This window comes from Mustela erminea, chromosome 15, assembly GCF_009829155.1.
Source record: "Mustela erminea isolate mMusErm1 chromosome 15, mMusErm1.Pri, whole genome shotgun sequence".
Taxonomy (NCBI): domain Eukaryota; kingdom Metazoa; phylum Chordata; class Mammalia; order Carnivora; family Mustelidae; genus Mustela; species Mustela erminea.
The window spans coordinates 34,724,068-34,742,524 of record NC_045628.1 but is presented as its reverse complement, the minus strand read 5'-3'; the positions used below and the strand labels follow the sequence as shown (position 1 = coordinate 34,742,524).

Below are 18,457 nucleotides of genomic sequence, written 5' to 3'. Positions count from 1 at the left end.
TGATTTGTTTACAGGCCATAGAAAACAACCCTGAGTGGGGCGCCTGGGTGGCTCAGTGGGTTAAGCCGCTGCCTTCGGCTCAGGTCATGATCTCAGGGTCCTGGGATGGAGTCCCGCATCAGGCTCTCTGCTCAGCAGGGAGTCTGCTTCCTCCTCTCTCTCTCTGCCTACTTGTAATCTCTCTCTGTCAAATAAATAAAATCTTTAAAAAAAAAAAAAAAAGAAAAAGAAAAGAAAACAACCCTGAGTAACCTAAGATTTCCGAAGAGGGGAATTAAAAACCATTGAATGGCTCCCAGAAAGAAGGTGAGACTGGAGAACTGGGCTTAGAAGCCGGGTGGGAGCAGGGGTTCCCCTAGGAGTCTGGATGCAGGTCCGCTTATCTATTCTGGCTGATATCATGGGAACAATGGAACTCCAGCCATGTCTCCTTGTCCTTATCACTCGGTGCAAGATTCCCAGTCCCTAACAGTCCTCCTGGCTACCTCCTTGTCAGGTGTCTGCCCTTGCCTGTATCAGCCTGAGGAAGAGAAGTATTTGGTAAGAAAGACTTCCAGGGAGCCTCTTCCCCCAACCCTGCATGCTTGCCCTGTGGGAGGACACGGTACCGTGGTTCAGATGCCACCTAGAAACCACACTAGGCAACAGGGTCATTGCCAAAAGGAAACCCGAGTACTGCACATCAGGGAGCAGGGCTAGTGGGAAAGCAAAATACCAAATGATTACTCTGTCCCACTACCTTCTCTTTCTATATAAATCTATTAGTAGATTCCAAGGATGAGTAACAGCAGATTATATGAATAAAATAAACAATCAATTGGATTATTATCTCTGTTTTTTAAAGCCCATTCTGCCTTTTAATGCCTAATGACATTCTTAATATTTTGCTAAAATCTTACCATCTTGTTCTCCCCAAGATTGAAGCTTCCCCTGTGTAGCCCTTCTCCACTCTACCTGATCCCCTTCTGTACTCCCAGAAGTACCCTGCACCCAAAACACTTGGCTCATTCTCCTCACTATTGAAAATATGTGATTGTGAACAAGTGATGCTATAGAAACAGTCTATAGGACATTATAACCCTCTTCACTGTGTTTCTTTTTTTAGCCAAAAAGTACAATATTCAAAATATAAAAGAAAAGCATCCAAGCTGGGAATATGTCCCCAAATAAGGCATTTCCAAATGTGAAGCATGTTGCTTAATAATAATACATCATATATGTAGGTAACCCTCTTATTGGTTGTCAGAACACTACGCATTACATTTATTCATTCCACCAATACTTACTGAGCCCCTAGTATGTGCCAGACATCGTCAGAGCCTAAGTATGTCCTGAGGTAGTGCCACAGGATTTGCTGCAAGATCGAAGGTGGGTATGAGAAAAAAAGAATTCAAGCACCCAAGTCCTAAAAGGTAGGTAGAGCCAGTGACAGGGGAAAATCAGGAAGTTCTGAAAAAGCCAAGTCTGAGAATCTTTTTAGATGTCCAAGGATAAATGTTATAAAGGAAATTGGACTTGAGTGGAGAGATTAGGTTAAAAATACATATATTTGGAAGTTGTCTGTACATCATTGGTATTTGAAGCCATATGGTTAATGGCATAACAAGGGAAGTCCAAAGTCCAACCCCCATGTTATCCCAGGGCTGTAGAATCCTGGAAAACAAGTGAAGAAAGTATTTCAACAAAGGGAAGCGATGGCCTTTGTTAAATGTTGATGTTAGGTCAAGTCTGTGGAGAACTAAGAAATTGACTGTTGAGATTGCACAGCAATGGAGAGAAGAAGAGTGTTTGGAGGCAGGAGGAGGGGAAGAGAAGTTCACTGGAGGAGTTTGAAGGAGAAGAACAGAGGGATTGGAAAACAGCAAGTATAACCCCACTTTTAAGGAGTTTCATTAGTAAAAGGTTTCAGAGACATGGGAAGTACCTTGAAAAGAAAGAGCCAAGAGAAGAGAACTAACGGAAGGCATTTTAATGTAGGAGAAATGATAGAGCTTTTCTCTGCCAAAGAAAGAGGTCCAGCAGAAGGGGAAAAGCTTCTGTTATGGAAGAAAGAGGTAGAACTGTTGCATCAAGGTTTTGGGTAAACCATTAAGGGGGTGGTGTTTGCAGAACAAAGACTCCGTCCACAGTAACAGGTAAGTAAATGGAGCAAATAGACACAGATACACCGGTGGGTATGGTGGTGGGCTTCAGAGAAGTTCTATTTGGGCAGATTCTTTTAACTCAGTGGTACAGGGAGCAGCAGCCACAGTGGGGGTACTGGGTGGTTTCTCAGAGAGCATAATGTTTAAATGGAGATTATAAATCTGTCATTACTGTAATGACAGAATCTAGGATATTTGGAAAGTGACTAAGGGAGGGTGCAGAGAAAGCACAGGAGGAGAGTCAAAGAACAGAGAGTGAAGCTTTACCTTCTCCTACCAACACTCCTTGGATTTGTCTCCCACCCCCACACACCCCCAAACCTCCACCTCCAGAAGGACACTCAATGCTAGAGAATCTCTTCACTTGGCAAGGAATTAGCAGTTAGCTAATTCAACCATCAACCTTATTAGCGTCCCTTCTCAAGGTATTTAAACTTGTTTCCTCTGCCTAGAACACCATGCTCTTAGATCTTTGCATGGATCTCTCATCACTCGGATTTCACTTCTAATATCTTTTTCTCAAAGACCATCCCAGACCACCGGCTATAGTCCAAATATTCCTGTCCCCTCAAAACTGGAAACTCATCTGATTATCTCTCTAGGTCTCGGGGTGGGGGCGGGGTGTATGTAAAATTAGGAGACAGGAGACTTTGATCTAACTCTAACTAATCCTTATTCCTATTTTCAAACATTAGGATGGTTTATGATTATATGAACTTAATTTATAAATTATTTCAAGTCTTACACCCAGTGTCTTCCTCATTGCTTTCCTTTGGACACAACTTTCTTATGAGTGAGTGCTGTCACCTGGTTCCCTGTCATTTCTTAATCTTGGTGTTTGTATCTGTTTCCTGTGGCTTCTGTAACAAACTGCCACCAGCTTGCTTGCTTAAAACAATAGAAACACCCCTGGGGCAAATAATATATTATATGTTAATTAAAAGAAAAAAAAAGAAAGCCACCAAAAAAAAAAAAAAAGAAGAAGAAGAAAAGAAACGTATTCTCAGAGTTGTACAGGCCAAGTCCTAAATCAGTAGCACCGAGCTGGAATCGAGCTGTCCACGGGGCTATCTTCTAGAAAGGCTCTAGGGGAGAATCCGTCCCTTGCCTCTTGCATCTTCCAGTGACTCCTGGCAGCCCTTGGCTTGTGGTGGCATATTTCCAATTTCTGCCTCTGTCTTCATATCACTTTCCCCTCTTCTGTTCTAATCTTCCCCTTCCTCCTTCCTATACAGATTCATGTGATTACCGTTAGGGCCCAGCCTGGTAATCCAAGATAATCTCCACGTCTCAACAGCCTTCACTTAATCACATCTGCAAAGACCCTGTTGTATTATATATTACAAATTTTTCATTTTTGAATCTGGAATCATTTAAATATTTTAACACTTTGATTCAATGGTGTGCTGAAGCTGGCTCATATCAGCTCGTGGAGTCGATGGTTAATTTTTCAGGAATTTTGTGAATGGTTGTCCAACACAGCCATCATGAAAAAGTGAAGTACATATGTTCATCATTAGAGGAGTCATATCTAAAACAATGGTCGTAAATATCCAAAGTTCCCTGGGTTGCTGGAATTGTACTAATTTTACTATTTCATTTCTCTTGAAGTTGTCCATCATGTCTGTATGATGGGAATAGCATATAATGGTCTGCTCTGACACATCTCTTTCAAACTCTGCATTTAGTTATTTCATGTTAGTAGCCTGAAATTGCTCATGGTAGAGCATTTACAGCACAGAAATTAGCATAGTTAACAAATGGGGGCTTTTTTAAAAAACCGTGATGTACTCTTAAAATCACTATAGAAGCTACATAATCTTTAAGTCTAAAACCAAGCAAAGCTTAAGGAATTGTTTTCAGAGAAAAATATCCTTTTAGGTTTCAGGAGAGACTTTCTCTGTCTTCGGTAAAGATATTGTGAAATAGCCATTTTCTCCTTTAAAAACTTTATGTGAACACTCTGCTAGAAGGGCTAAGCAAAGTGAATTAGATGTAAGTCTGTTAGAACTAATTCACTGCTCAAGAAAAGAGATCAGCAGAAAATAAAGGGAGATAAAATTTAGTAAGCTAATAAGATGACTGAGTTTTCTGACAGGGTTAATTCATTTGTAATAATGAAGAGGATCTGGACCTACTGGAGGAGAAACAAGCTTTTACTATATGGGAAAGTGTTTACATTACATATATCTATTGCTGCGATTTCAATCTTTCTTTGAAAAAAACTAAAGCTTTCATGAGCTAATCATCTTCCTTATCTTCTTATTCTGCCTAATTAGTAATTATAAATTGCCTATTTTAAAACAGGATCTAGGGCACAATGAGAATTTTTAAAAAGTTAAATCAAGCTGGGCTAAATGCCCAGAAAAATTAAAAATTTAGTTTAACACTCCTGGGATTTCTATGTATGTCCATGTGTCTATGATTGGGTTTATTAGACAGAACTAATTGAAAATAAAAGATAAAATACCTGGAAATTAAACCTCAAATAATGTTAGTAAGTGATAAGAAAGCATTTTTTTAATCAGAGTTCAGTGGACAGAAAAAAGGTCTATCAACTAACTTCATTCAAGTTTTCCTTGAAAGAAATTTAAGGTGTTCAACTTGCTTACCAGTTGAAAGCTAATACCTAGAGACAGAAACCTCACTCCCTAAATCCAGTACTAAGAAACACGCTCATTAATGGAGTCAGGGCTAGAAAAAGTTGTAAGGGAGAGAAAACAGGAGTTAAATCACGAAAGTAAAAAGACAAAGCAAAACTTCTAGCAAATGCAGCAGAACGAGAGAAAAAGACAGTGGGGAACATACAGGATTTAGAATTTGTTTTGAGGAATATTCTTCAGATGAGCATCACAGCAGGGTGTCTCCCTGTCCTTTGAGTAATTTGACTAGCCACAGTCCTCAGCTGTTTAAGTGGATAATCTTCTTAAAGACTGGCTTTGCTTTTCCAGAGTGCCCAGCAGAGTGCCCTGTGGTCAGTGACACCCCATAATTTATCACCTAATTACTTAGTATTTGTTCCAAAAATGTCAGAGGCTCTGCTGGATCAAACCAAAAGGGCTAAACTAGTGAGAAATCAGACCCTGGAATTATCCATGACCCCCAAAGCCTATCTACATTAGAAACTTGTCAGGAGAAATTCTACTCAAAAGAGAATCAGCTGGAAGTGAAGAAACCCCTCACGCTGGCCAGAGATAAAAAAAGTTACACATGTACATGAGAACTATGGCGTGTAGTACGTTAGTTGGGAGTATTGCTTCCTTTTGTTTCTAATGCTATCTTGACCTAGTTTTGATGCCCCGGCTGGAGGCTGGTCAATTTCTCTTCCTGAGGTGCTGATTAAAACCACAGACCACCCACTCCCAGCATGGGACTCCTACCCTCCAGCACCACTATTCACCTAGTCAGGTACCAAACAGGGAGAGCTCTCAAGCTCTGGAGCCTATGAAATTACTCCATTTAGCCAATACACAGGGAACCCCAAACCTAGATAACTCTACTCCACTTGCCACACATAAGCTGCCCTCAAAACAGTTGTCACTGTTTTGAGTGCATTAAGCATTAAGATAAAGGAAGTAACACAATCAATGACAATAACTACAGTAGATATATTTTTAATCAATATTTTTACCTATGTGTTTTTATCCATATATGTATCGATCTATCTATATGTAAATAAATTAAACCCCAACAATGAAAGTAATGAAGAAATAGCTCAGGGAGTCACATCCCTGGACATCACCTTGCAGAGCTGTTCTTCCCTCCTAGCCACCGGCCAGAAGAGAGCAGCTCCAGAAGGAAGAGCTGATAAATTGTAAGAAGGACAAGGCTTCTGTAAAATTGCCCAGCTCTCTTGTCATGGTTGTGACTTCTGCATCCCCTTTAATCTCTCAAAGATCATCTTAATCTTCTAAGATTTTGAAGGCCAAAGAAGCATTTTGATCTATCCTAGGAGCTAGAGGTAGGTAACTATTAGTAATGGGGAAGTAACCCTACCACTCTCTCTCTCTCTCTCTCTCTCTCTCTCTCTCTATATATATATATATATATCCCTTAATGTCCCTGATTCTTAGTTCTCATCTGTAAAACCTGAATAATGGTCTCTAGGTCGTTAGATTAATAGAGATGACAAATGTATAGTAGTATATCTGGTTCTTGAAACAGTAACATTTAGCCCATGGTAGCTCTATGTCAAAATTAAAATTCTGCTACTAAATATCACTTAATCCTTCCAGTTAGCTTTCATACCCACTTCTTTCATTTTAGGCTCCTGGCTCTTACCCTACCAAATCCTTTTCACCTCATCAAGCAGTAACTAATCCACTCCAGTGTCTCTTTTCTTCCAATTACTCTGTGTATCTCTTCCTGGTGTGCTGTTAAGGAAATACTGATTTCTACTGCTTCAAGGTCAGACTCCACTTCCTCACTTCCAAGGTTCCAGTTTCCTCGTTTTGTTCACCATCGATTTCCTCAACTATACATCTAGCCAGCTGATCCCAGTCCCTGAAACATGCTTCTACTAAAGGGAAAAACCCAGCTGCTGCCCTACAGTGCCTTGAACGGGTCATTCTTAGACTCACTACTATGATTTTTCCTGTTCTGTAACATCTTCCTGGAAGGTCCTTGAAAGAAATCTTACTCAATTTCCAAAGCCAGTTCAATTATATGTTTTCCATACATTTCTTCTGTCTCTTCAAGATTATCTCTACTTGTCTTTACTTACCCCTGCCTTCTTTGCACTTGTGTTATGTTTTAAGACCCATATGTTTTGGAAATGTATTTTACGTCCCCAAGAAAATTATAAACATGATGAAGCAAAAAATGATACCATTCACTCTCTTGGTGGCTTAGTGCTTGGCACTAAAACTGTTCATTAAAAATTTGATTGTCTGAAAATAACATGCCTAAAATGAACACTGGCATTTATGGAAAATTTGCTTTGTGTCCAGCACATGCCTTTTATATGTAATCATCATTGCCCAAAAGACCTATTTTGGTGGTTATAAATTACTGCCATTTACAGATAAGGAATCCATGGCTGTGTGACATTAAGTCATGTACCCAGAGCTGTAGCATCAGTGGGCTCAGCAACTGCCATTTACTTAGACTCTGCCTTTCTCTCTTGAATCTTCCTCCAAGTATACAGCAGTGGACCAGCTCTTTCTCTTCTCCTTGGATGAGTCCAAGTTCACTCCCATCTCAGAATGCTTTCACTCTTGTTCCTTCTTAAAAAGGTCTTCCTCCGGGTGCCTGGGTGGCTCAGTGGGTTAAGCCGCTGCCTTCGGCTCAGGTCATGATCTCAGGGTCCTGGGATCGAGTCCCGCATCGGGCTCTCTGCTCGGCAGGGAGCCTGCTTCTTCCTCTCTCTCTGTCTGCCTCTCTGCCTACTTGTAATCTCTCTCTGTCAAGTAAATAAATTAAAAAAAATCTTTAAAAAAAAAAAAAAGGTCTTCCTCCATATCTTCACATCATAGTCTCATTCTCATGACTGAGTCTTCAATGCAATATTAATCTCTTCAGAGATTTCCAAACCACCTGAGCCACACTGGTTCCCAATTACTTCCCACCATATCATACGATGTAATCTTCTTCATAACACTAATGAAGGTCCCAAATTATCTTTTTTTTTTTTTTTTTTTTTTTGAGAGAGAGAGTGAGAAAGAGAGAGAGCATGAGCAGCAGGCGGGGGTGGGGGTAGGGAGGCAGCGAGAGAGAGACTCTCAAGAAGACTCCATACTTAGTGCAGAAGAACCCCCTGTGGGCCTCAATCTCAGGATCCTGAGATCATGACGGGAGCCAAAATCAAGAGTTGGACGCTTAAGTGACTGAGCCACCCAAGTGACCCTGCTATTATGTATTAGTTATAAACAAAACAAAATCCCCATCATTATAGAATTCTGTATATTTCACTTAGACTGCCCAGGCAAAGGCTTGCTCTCTGTCTCTAAGACGTGCTTCCTAAAAATACAAACCTAGGTCTTGGAAATAGTTAATATCTTCTATATTTAACTTAAAAAATCTGTTATAAACTTTTTTATTCTATTTGCCTTTTAATAATATTTTCCTCTTTCATTCAAAATAACGAAATTCTTTAAATTATAAAAATTATCATGAACCATATAAAATGCTGTTTTTGCAGACAGAAAGTGGTATAAAATTGTGATTTCATGCAGTTCGGTCAGACGCACTAGCTCTAGAGATCTGTAATCTCTAGACCCCATCTGCAGTTTCCTAGACCCCAGATTGCTGTCCTCTGAGTTATCAGACTTGGGAGAAAAATTACTCTCTATGAAGTTGCTTTTCTATACCACTCAAAATAAAAGTCATGTGCTAAAGAGAAATCTGGTTTACCTTTGCTACATTTTATGGAACTGTATGTTGTGAAATAGTTAAACATTAGCTTGATTGTGTAGATAAAAAAGGGAAAACACTTTGAAATAGGCATGGTTAATGGCTCCTTTTTAAAAGCAAAATCTAACTATAGGCACATACTCACTGAGACGCAGTGCATCCATCAACCTTAGAAAAAGGTTTCTGGTCTGAGTATTGACATGCCAGATAGTGGCAGAGCTCACGATAATGGAGCAGCTTTATTCCTAGAGTGATGTTTTTAACTAGGACTTCATCGATGTGCCAGGTTTCCTGAGAGAAAATAACAGATCAAAAATGGTTGATTTCTCAGGTTTACGGGAGATTTTTTTTTTTCCTTGACAAATTATGCAGAATTTTCCTATAGGTCACTAGATTTCATTAACTCTATCTTCAGACAATTCTAAATTATTTGTGCAGATTATCCAATTTGTGGATTATTTGTAGCATTCATTTTAATTTTGACTTGTCTATACCTAACAACTGACCCAGTTCTGAATCAACCCTTTTCCCTGGACATCTACCAACATGAACTCAGGAAATAGCAGCTTAAGTAAATCCAAATTAAGAAGGCAAATCTTTCTAATTTAATGTTGTACAATATGACCCACTCTAAAATAAAATATTTTGAAATTTTGTATTATATTGGGTCATTTGTTATTCTATATTCCTTCACTTGGGTGTGATTTACCATATTTATTTTGAATTTTTTGACTCAAGATTTCAAATGTTTATCACCTTCAAAGTATTACATGTGCAGTTGAGATACACTTAGAAGAAGTACCACAGGAGAAGTTTAATACTGTATGATTTAGATTATAATCATGGTTTACTGAGATAGAACGGTAAACTTCTCTAGCCACCAATTTTATACAGATCAGAACTAAAGTCTTAATAAAAGCACCGGAACATGAATGATATTGCTAAGAACTACACTGAAGAAGTAAAATAAGAACTAAGAAATAAAAAAGAAACCTAACACTGATTAAAGCGCAGCTCATTGAAGTTCATTGATTAAATCACAGTTCATAACAAATGAGAAAGGTTCTTTTCAAATCATAGAATACTTTAAAATTTAGGTGCTCCTGGAGGTTATTCTCAATCTAGGTTTTTATGTATTTGAATTTTAAAAGCCTAATATTGTCAGGTTTTTCTTACTCAGCCAGAAGCCTCTCTGAAATCTCCCCAAGGAAGATTCTTTATAGGTTGAGTGTTTTGAAAGCCCCCCTCAGAAACAGGACCTGGTACCTGAGACAGAGAAACAGGTGTGGAACTTCTTGCAGGAAACAAGAAGGGAAAGGCATTTGTAATAGAACTTGATGTTTCATGGGTAGTGGCAAAACTAGAAAGACCTGGAGGAAATACACAGGCTTTGTGGAGCTGTGTGCTAAATTATACATCATTATGAGCTGAATTAGGCCCCTATGGCCCAATTCATGTTGAACTCCTAAACCCCAGTACAGAAGAATCTGCTCTTATTTGGAGGTAGTTTCTTCAAAGGACAAATCAAGATAAAATGAGATCATTAGGGTAAGCCCTCATCTAATATTACTGGCATCCTTATATAAGTGCAAGGGAGTCATTTCTGGGGAATGTAAAGAGCTTCTGAATTCTGCATATTAATGAGCATGTAATAGAATACAAGTTGACAGGAGACACTTGAGGTATTCTACTTTCTCTTTGCTTCATACCTCACCATGAAGAGAAGTACATCATGGGAAGCAAACTATGTAGACTGCTTCCAACCTTCCTCTTCTTCCTTTCCACACCTTCATTTCCCTTTCTAAGTTTCTCTATCCTGTAGCACCCTGTAGTAGAATGATTCTGAACCATAAAATTAGGTGAGTATTTAAATGCCAGTTCTGCCACCTGTAAGTTACTTAAATTCTCTGAGCCACAGTTTCATGATGTAAACCTGTATAAAACTTGCTTTAAAAGTCTCCATCATTAGGGGTGCCTGGTGGCTCAGTTGGTATAGTGTGCAACTTTTGATCTTGGGGTTGTGGGTTTGAGCCTTACATTGGGGGCAGAGATTACTTAAAAATAAAATATTTTTTTAAATGTTTATATATAAAAATGTCTCCATCAATAAATAAAAGGAATAGAAAATAGAATAAATGATACTACAAGGAAGCAACCAGCCAAATGTAAACTGTGGGATACTCCACAAGCTAAATGACCAGGTTTCCTTTACAAGTAAACAGCATGAAAAAGGACAAAGTGACACTTAAAAATTAAAAAAAGAGAGGGACATATCAACCAGATGCTGTGTGTGCAGCTTATGTTTGGATTCTGATTTAAACAAACCAACAATAAAAAGTTTTGTTTGTTTGTTTTGTGAATTGAGGGAATTTGAATACAAATGGGTATTAGATAATGTTAGCAACTATTATTTGGGGCTTTGGGCATGTAATTGTTATGGTCTGAATGTGTCTTCCCAAAATCCATACATTGAAATCCTAATGCCCAAAGCAATGATATTGAAAGGTGGAGCCATTGGGGGGTGACTAGATTATAAGGATGGAGCCCCCATGAATGAGATCAGTGCTTTTATAAAAGAGACTTGAGAGAAACCACTCATTCTCCTTCCATCATGTGAGGATACAAGAAGTTCATGAAAATAAGAAATAGTCTTCTGAAGAATTCTGAGGGGGGGAAATTTTAAAATAATTGGAAGCCAATTCCAGTGATAATCATGCCTATAAAAATATGGATGCAGCTACCAAAATACTCACCAGAGGAAAATTCAAAATCTTAAGTTTCAATTATTTCAATTGTTAAATTAAATTTCAATTATTAAATTAAAAATAATGAAAACAAATGAACTATGCAATAAAATCAGGAAACAAGGAAACAAAAACAAAAGAAGCAAAAGAAAAGACATGTGATCTCATAAGAATAAAAGCATAAAATGCACTAATTGGAACAGAAAAATAACAATGTTTTAAGTAAAACCAAGACTTGGTTCTCTGAAAATAGGAATTAATTAGACAAATCTCTAGTAAGACTAAAAAGATAACATATGTAAAACATTAAGCACAACATTGGAGTTATTATCATTTACACAAATGTTTTTAAGATTTTAAGCAAAAACTTTAGACAACTTTTTGCTAAGTTAATGAAATTTGTGGAAATAGTTGACCAAATCTGGCTCAAAATGCTATCAGATCCATGCAATGTGAGAAATTAAAATAGTTATCAAAGAATCACCCCTCAAAATGGTATGGGGCTTTTGTCTTTCCAAAAGATAAGCTCTATTTATTATCCGTTCAATGGACAAATCATTCTTGCCTGTGTTTAAAAAGATACTTTTTTTTAAAAAGATTTTATTTATTTATTTGACAGACAGAGATCACAAGATAATAAGATTTTATTTATTTATTTGACAGACAGAGATCACAAGTAGGCAGAGAAGCAGGCAGAAAGAGATGGGGAACAGGCTCCCTGCCGAGCAGAGAGCCTGATGTGGGGCTCGATCCCAGGACCCTGGGATCATGACCTGAGCTGAAGACAGAGGTTTTAACCCACTGAACCACCCAGGCGTCCCTAAAAAGATACTTTTAAAACATACAAAAGCAAAGAAAATATCACAAACCATTTTTCAATGGATTACCCAATGAAGGAAGTATCAGAGAAATAAAATAGTAGAACAAACTATTTTAGTAATATGATTATAAAGTATCCTTTAAAAAAATTAACAAATAGAATCCAGCAAAGTTTTAAAAGTTTAACCCCCTGTGACCAAGTAAGGATTATCTCCAGAATGCAAAGATGGTTTGATCTTAGAAAGTCTAGCAATAGAATTCATCAAATTAATATGCCTGTGGATAAAAATGATATGATCATCTCAATAGATGCACATAACTCTACAAAACTTAATAAATTTAATAAAATTCTATAAAAATTCAGAGTAAAAAATCCTAGTAAAATAAGATTATAAAAACAGTTTCTTACCATAGTGGAACTGAATAATTGACTGATAATCAAATGTGAAAATCTGTCACAAATCAACATCCAGGATTCTGCAGAATGGCAGGCAGTTGTCATTCCTGTTAGAACCTCAATAAAAAAGAATGCTTGTTAACATCCTTTTGGAAGTACCAGCAGTGAATCATTAAGCAGAGTGGAAAATTATGAATACTAGAGATGAGGTAGCAAAGCTATCATTATGATTGCCTACCTGGACAACACAAAGGAAACAGATGAAATTTGACTGCAATTCTTAGGGAAGTTCACAAATATGACTAGTTACAAAATTAATACACACAACTCAATTCCTTTCCTAGATAATAACCTTTGAGAATCTGGAAATGAAAAAATGCTTCTATTTATAATAAAACCAAAATATAAAATGACCAGGAGAAAATATTTTAGATACATAGTATTTTTATTAAAGAAAGCTACAAAATTCACTAAGGAATCTAAAAGACGATATGAATACATTTATATACCATGTGTCTGATATAAAGCTTCAATACTGGAGAGATTTCATGTTGTTCAAAATTAATGAATAAATGTAACCAAATCATGTGTCATTTAACATAATAGTTAAATGCACAGACTTTGGAAACAGCTGAGTTAGAATCCCAGAGCCACCTCTTACTGTGAGACGTTGGGCAAGTTACTTTACCTCCCTGAGCTTATTTATTCAGCTTTAAAATAGTCATAAAGGCATATCTATCTTGAATGATTGCTTTGGAGATTAAATAAAACACTACATGTACTATCTTTAGCACATGCCTCTACTCTAGAGATTAATAATGTTGGGTATTGTAATCATTATTACTTCACTCTGGCCAAGGGGTCTTACACATTTTCTCTAAAGGGTAAGTGATAAATATTTCAGTCTTTCAGGCTACATTATTCCTTACTTATGTTATTCTTTGTTGTTAATTTGTTAACAGCCTTTTAAAAACATAGAAAATAATCCATAACAGAAGTCTGCTTAAGAAACAGGTCATGGGGGCCGCCTGGGTGGGTCAGTTGGTTGAGCATCTACCTCTTGGTTTCAGCTCAGACGATTTCAGGATGGTAAGATCCAGTTCCGTGTTGGGCTCCACACTCAGAAGGGAGTCTGTGATTCTCTCTCTGTCTGCACTTTTTCCCACCACTCTCTCTCTCTCTCTCCCTCTCTTTCCTTCCCTCTTTCTCTCTCAAATAAATAAATAAACAAAATCTTTAAAATATTCTTTAAAAAAAAAAAAAAAAGGACCACGGACCAAATTTGTCATGTGGGCTACTGATTACAGAACCATGTTCTAAACTAGTAAAACAAATTTGATCTCACTAATAGAGAAATGCAAATTAAGTGAAAGTTATCAAGTGGGTAAAGATTTTTTTAAATACCCCGTATTTATGAAGATAGGAAAAAATGGGCACAGAGGAACACTGCTGATAAATTCTTGACTGGTGGACACTTGATGCATTCAAAGACTTAAAGTATGTATTTTCTTTCATCAGTCTATTTCTGGAAATATTTCCTGAAGAAATAATTGGAGACATTCTCATACGTTTGAATAAGGATATTTAACACAGGGATGGTCCTAACATTGAAAATCAGTAACTATTTAAATGTCTAGCCATAGAGGATGGATTAAATAAAATACAGTGCCTCCATACAATGGAATAATATGCAAATATTAAAAATAATGTCGAAGCATGTAGTGCCTTTTTCAAAAAAACAAAAGACTGAAATAGTGCCATCAACAACTAATCCAAGGGAGCTGGTGGAAAAGCGAGTTAAATAACTCTGCATTTAGAAAACCTCATCCTGGGGTGACTCTGGGCCTCTCTATATAAGGCTGGGCATCACCTTCCGTGGTTACCACAGAAGAAAAACAAACAAAGAAACAAACAAAAAAGCAGCCACAAAGCAAAACAGTGGCAGTCTACCAGGACCAAATTCCTTCATTTTTTTAGGCACCGTGCTTTTTAAAACTCTTTTGTAAACGTGGAGATTCAATGCCATTTTTCCTTTAGATTTTCTTAAAGACTTAATACCCTATTTAAGGCCAGTGAAAAACACAAGGAATTCACGGCACAGCACTATCCTTTCCTTGGAGACTCCTTTGGTTGTCCAATTTCTTTATACACAACGTATGCTCAGAACTTTGAGTTTGGGTGAGATTACTCCAAAACTGGAAAAACCATGAAGTAAGCACAATCTACCACCATGCATAGTAATCTATTGTTGACATTTCGGCATGATTTCTGCAAATGACATCCATTTCCTAAACCCAGTTACTCAGACCTGCACTATCAGAACTAGATCATCTATTTCATTGTCTAGTGAATTTGTGCCCCACAGATGAGTAGTAGTAGCGTGGTACTTTTCCAGGGTAACTGATGAGATTTTAAACTTGGCTTCCAGCGACCAAGGATGCAGTTGAAACACTGCCTCAGCTTAGTAGCTGGACTTGAGGCACCTTGGCAGGCTGTTTGGGCAGGTTAACAAAAAAGTCTTTAATGTGGGATACCCGCATGGAAGGCTTCATTGTAGAAAAATCTACATTCAGGTATAATAGGTGAAGTTAATAGCATTAAAAGATCTTATAAAAATTTATATCTTAATAGGCCCCTCTGCAACCTGTACCTTGCCCTGAATAAGGAGATAAAATCGTGGCTGAAACTTCTCATGTAGATTGCCTGTGAAAATTTACAGCAGTTTCCTCATGTCTTTTTTTTTTTTTTTTAAGGTCCTAGCATTTACCAAGTTTGTTTTAGTTTTCTTTTCTAAGAGTTCCCTACATCCTTCCCCTTTTCTGTCTTCTCGTCCCCCAATTCCCACTCCACCCAGTCCCTCCTTAACCAAGGAGAAAACAGAGACAACCAGGCTCGTAGGGATTTTTTTTTTTATTCATCTATCTAACATAGCAAATGCACCAGAGGTTAATTAGATGAGCACATTTTACGATGCAAAAGAATAAGAATATCAGAGTTGTGCAAGAACGAAGGGGGTGGAGAAAATCCGGCAGGAGAATGGTAAGGAAAAAGGAAAGGAAAAAAAATGCAAAATGAGCAAACAGAAGTGGTAAAGCTACAGGACCTTTGGTATGATTCTTTGATGAGCAATTGTATGCATGACCTTCAGAGGAAACTTACCTATTTCACGATTTGTTGACAGGCTGGTGTGTGACATTTTGACTAAAGGACCTAGTTACATTGTGAAGAGAGGAAAGTACCCTTTAGGTAAGGAATATAAACAAATGTCTTCAACTCAGACATTTTTGAAAGAACTCAGGAGACTCCTGCTAAAGTGCATGCGGGTGACATCCTGTAGCTGCTTTCAAAAAGAAAGATATTTGAGAACCTATGAGCTCGGTGCTAACTCATTTTCTCAGATTTCAGTAGAAAAATAGAGTTGATCTAATACAAGAATTAGAAAAACACAGCTACTCTAAAGAAAGAGAATTTGGGAAACAAAAAAGGCAAAAGGAGTATGAATGGAATTTGTAAATTTCAACCTGGCTTAAAAATATATACAGATACCCTTAAAATTTCCAATTCAGAATAGAGATAACAAAGGGAGGTTGATATTTCTGCTAATCAGTACTATAAAGGACATTTGGTATGTTCCTGCTTCAAAGGTACTGTTTAAGAAAAATTAGAATATTTGACAGAGATTGAAATCTCTAAGGAGAAAGTTATGAAACATCTTGAGAAAATTCGAGCTCACTAGAACAGCAGGAGTGGATGACATTTAGCAATTAACTCCAAGGAAATAAAGAAATGCGCAATTGCAAAAATGCTGATAGGTTTTGCATACAACAAAGTAATCTATTTTGGCCTTGAACAGCTGTTAAAAGTTCCTTCAAAGTCACTAACTAGTAAACAGCTGAGAATTCTTTTTTATCATCTATGTGCTGGGGGAAGAGAGAGAGAGAGAGAGAGAGAGAGAGAGAGGGAGAGAAAAGGGTAAGCTTCATACTTTACAGAGATTTGTAGGTTTTTAATAAATGACCCCAGAGAAGGCTTTGTAGGCCTGGTTTTTGGCTTCTTCTCCAAAGGGAATGCACTTGCTGCATAATTCTATCCAGCACATAAACCTTCCCTTGAATCATCAGGTCCTGCAAGATGAACATCCTGGACATTTATGAATTAGATGCTCTAATGGGCATCTCAAATTCTCTTGCTAAATATTTTATCTCATATAAAAGGAAATTCATTAAAAGTATGTTAGGCATTCTTTTATTAGAATAATGTTGGATAGTTGATATCAAAGAAGAGCTATACTTTAAATGATTTAAATTCTTTATTGCTCTTTACAAGCCAAAAGTCATTATCAACTAGCTAAGGGCTCCATTTAATCACAAGTAAATATAGTAAGGCAATCACAAGCATCAGAGAAAAAGCAAGCTTCAAACAGAAGTCCACAAAATGTATCTGACTGTGAAGTGAATATACTCCAAAGAAGCTTTTTAACTTATCTTGACAAAAACCAAACCATTTTTGAGGTTAAAAAGACTTCCACGTGTATCTTTGTGAATATTGCTGACAGGGTTGGTTATGGATTTTAATATCAAAGGTATAGTTGCTTTCTCTATATGAATAAAAGTATATATTTATATTTATAGTCAATGTAAGTTAACTATTATTTTCTTCTATGGTAGACTACCAAACATATAGAGTTGTATCAAGATTGAAATAAGAAGAGTAAAGAGAGAGCTTTTGTAAGATGTGAATACAACTAAAAAGATCATTTTCATAAAGCATCTGTATCAGATCATTCCCTTCTAAGCTGAACCCACCAATGCAGAATGTGAATTCTCTACTCTCCACCTAGCTACCCTTCAAAGCAATCTCAAGTTCACCCTCCAATTCACAGTGCTCTCTCCTTTCTCTGAAGCCAAGGCACTTAAAATTTATAGCATTCATTTGGTAATTAATGATGTAATGACCTGTGATATTTCTTTAATTGATATTATTTAATCTCTCTCTCTCTCTTCTCCCACTTCCTCTACCCCCGTGCCTTTTTTTTTTTTCTTTCTCTCACTCACTCTGTCTCTCTTTTGCATCTTTTAAACTATGTTTTCAGCTTTTATGGGAATAAGTATGCAGTAAACTGCCACATTACAACACATTAATTCATGGCACACAACACTGTGTCTTGCATTTCGTAAGTGCTCAATAAAAGTTTGTTGACTTAAAAAGTGAGTCTAAGAACTTAACCTTATACTAGAAGCCTAGCAGGTATCTGGAAAGACTTGATTAAATTGATGATCTGTGATTTGAAGGATGACACATGATAGGTAGCTAGACAGTAGGATGTCTCGAGGCTTAGCAATCTTTCAGAGACATTGTGCCAAATCTGCATTCACCCACTCCTTCCGAAGGTCATATGCATGTCAATGCCTTTGGGAGAAGGAAGCATGGCAGAGTCTCACAGATCATTTACCCACCTGCCCCGTCAGAGACCACTGTACTATGAAACAGCTTTGAGTCTCTTAGCAGAGGAATCCCAAGACCAAAAACCAAATGCTTCCAGGACTTAGATAGCTAGAATCACCATGGAAGGAGAAGAGGGAAATTAAGAGGTTTCTTCTTCTATCTCCACGCTCCTTTCAATATCTGAGCATTCTAAAAGCCTGAGTCTTAATTATCAGCCAAGAAAAGCACAAGGTTTTCATTTACAAACAAGGGGGAGGGAAACAAGGGGGAATGAATGAAGAGAGTTTCTGAGAGAACTTTGGTATCCAACAGACTTCTTTCTTACATTTTACTTGTGACATCAAAATCATCTCAATACCATCTCAGACACGAAAAGCAAAAGGCATTAAGAGTCTGCACCAAAAATATCAAATTGAATGAAGAGAAACAGGATTGACTGGCAGTGAAGCTAAAATCTTCCCTCAAATCTTTAGTTCAAGTAGCTTCAGCTAAGCTCCAGAAATGGAGAATCTTACTTAAAGATTTACTAGCTATTTAGGGGCATCTTGGTTGCTCAG

General features: G+C 37.4%; 1 long non-coding RNA gene across 1 annotated transcript in view; it reads left to right on the top strand.

Moving 5' to 3' along the window:
- Positions 1-436: 436 nt before the first annotated feature.
- Positions 437-18,457, top strand: part of LOC116574428 — a 39,957-nt gene continuing 21,936 nt past the window's right edge. Inside the window, exons 1-3 of the long non-coding RNA XR_004279291.1 lie at positions 437-540; positions 5,913-6,105; positions 15,637-15,701. This is a non-coding gene — a long non-coding RNA (uncharacterized LOC116574428). The remainder of the gene's footprint in view (positions 541-5,912; positions 6,106-15,636; positions 15,702-18,457) is intronic.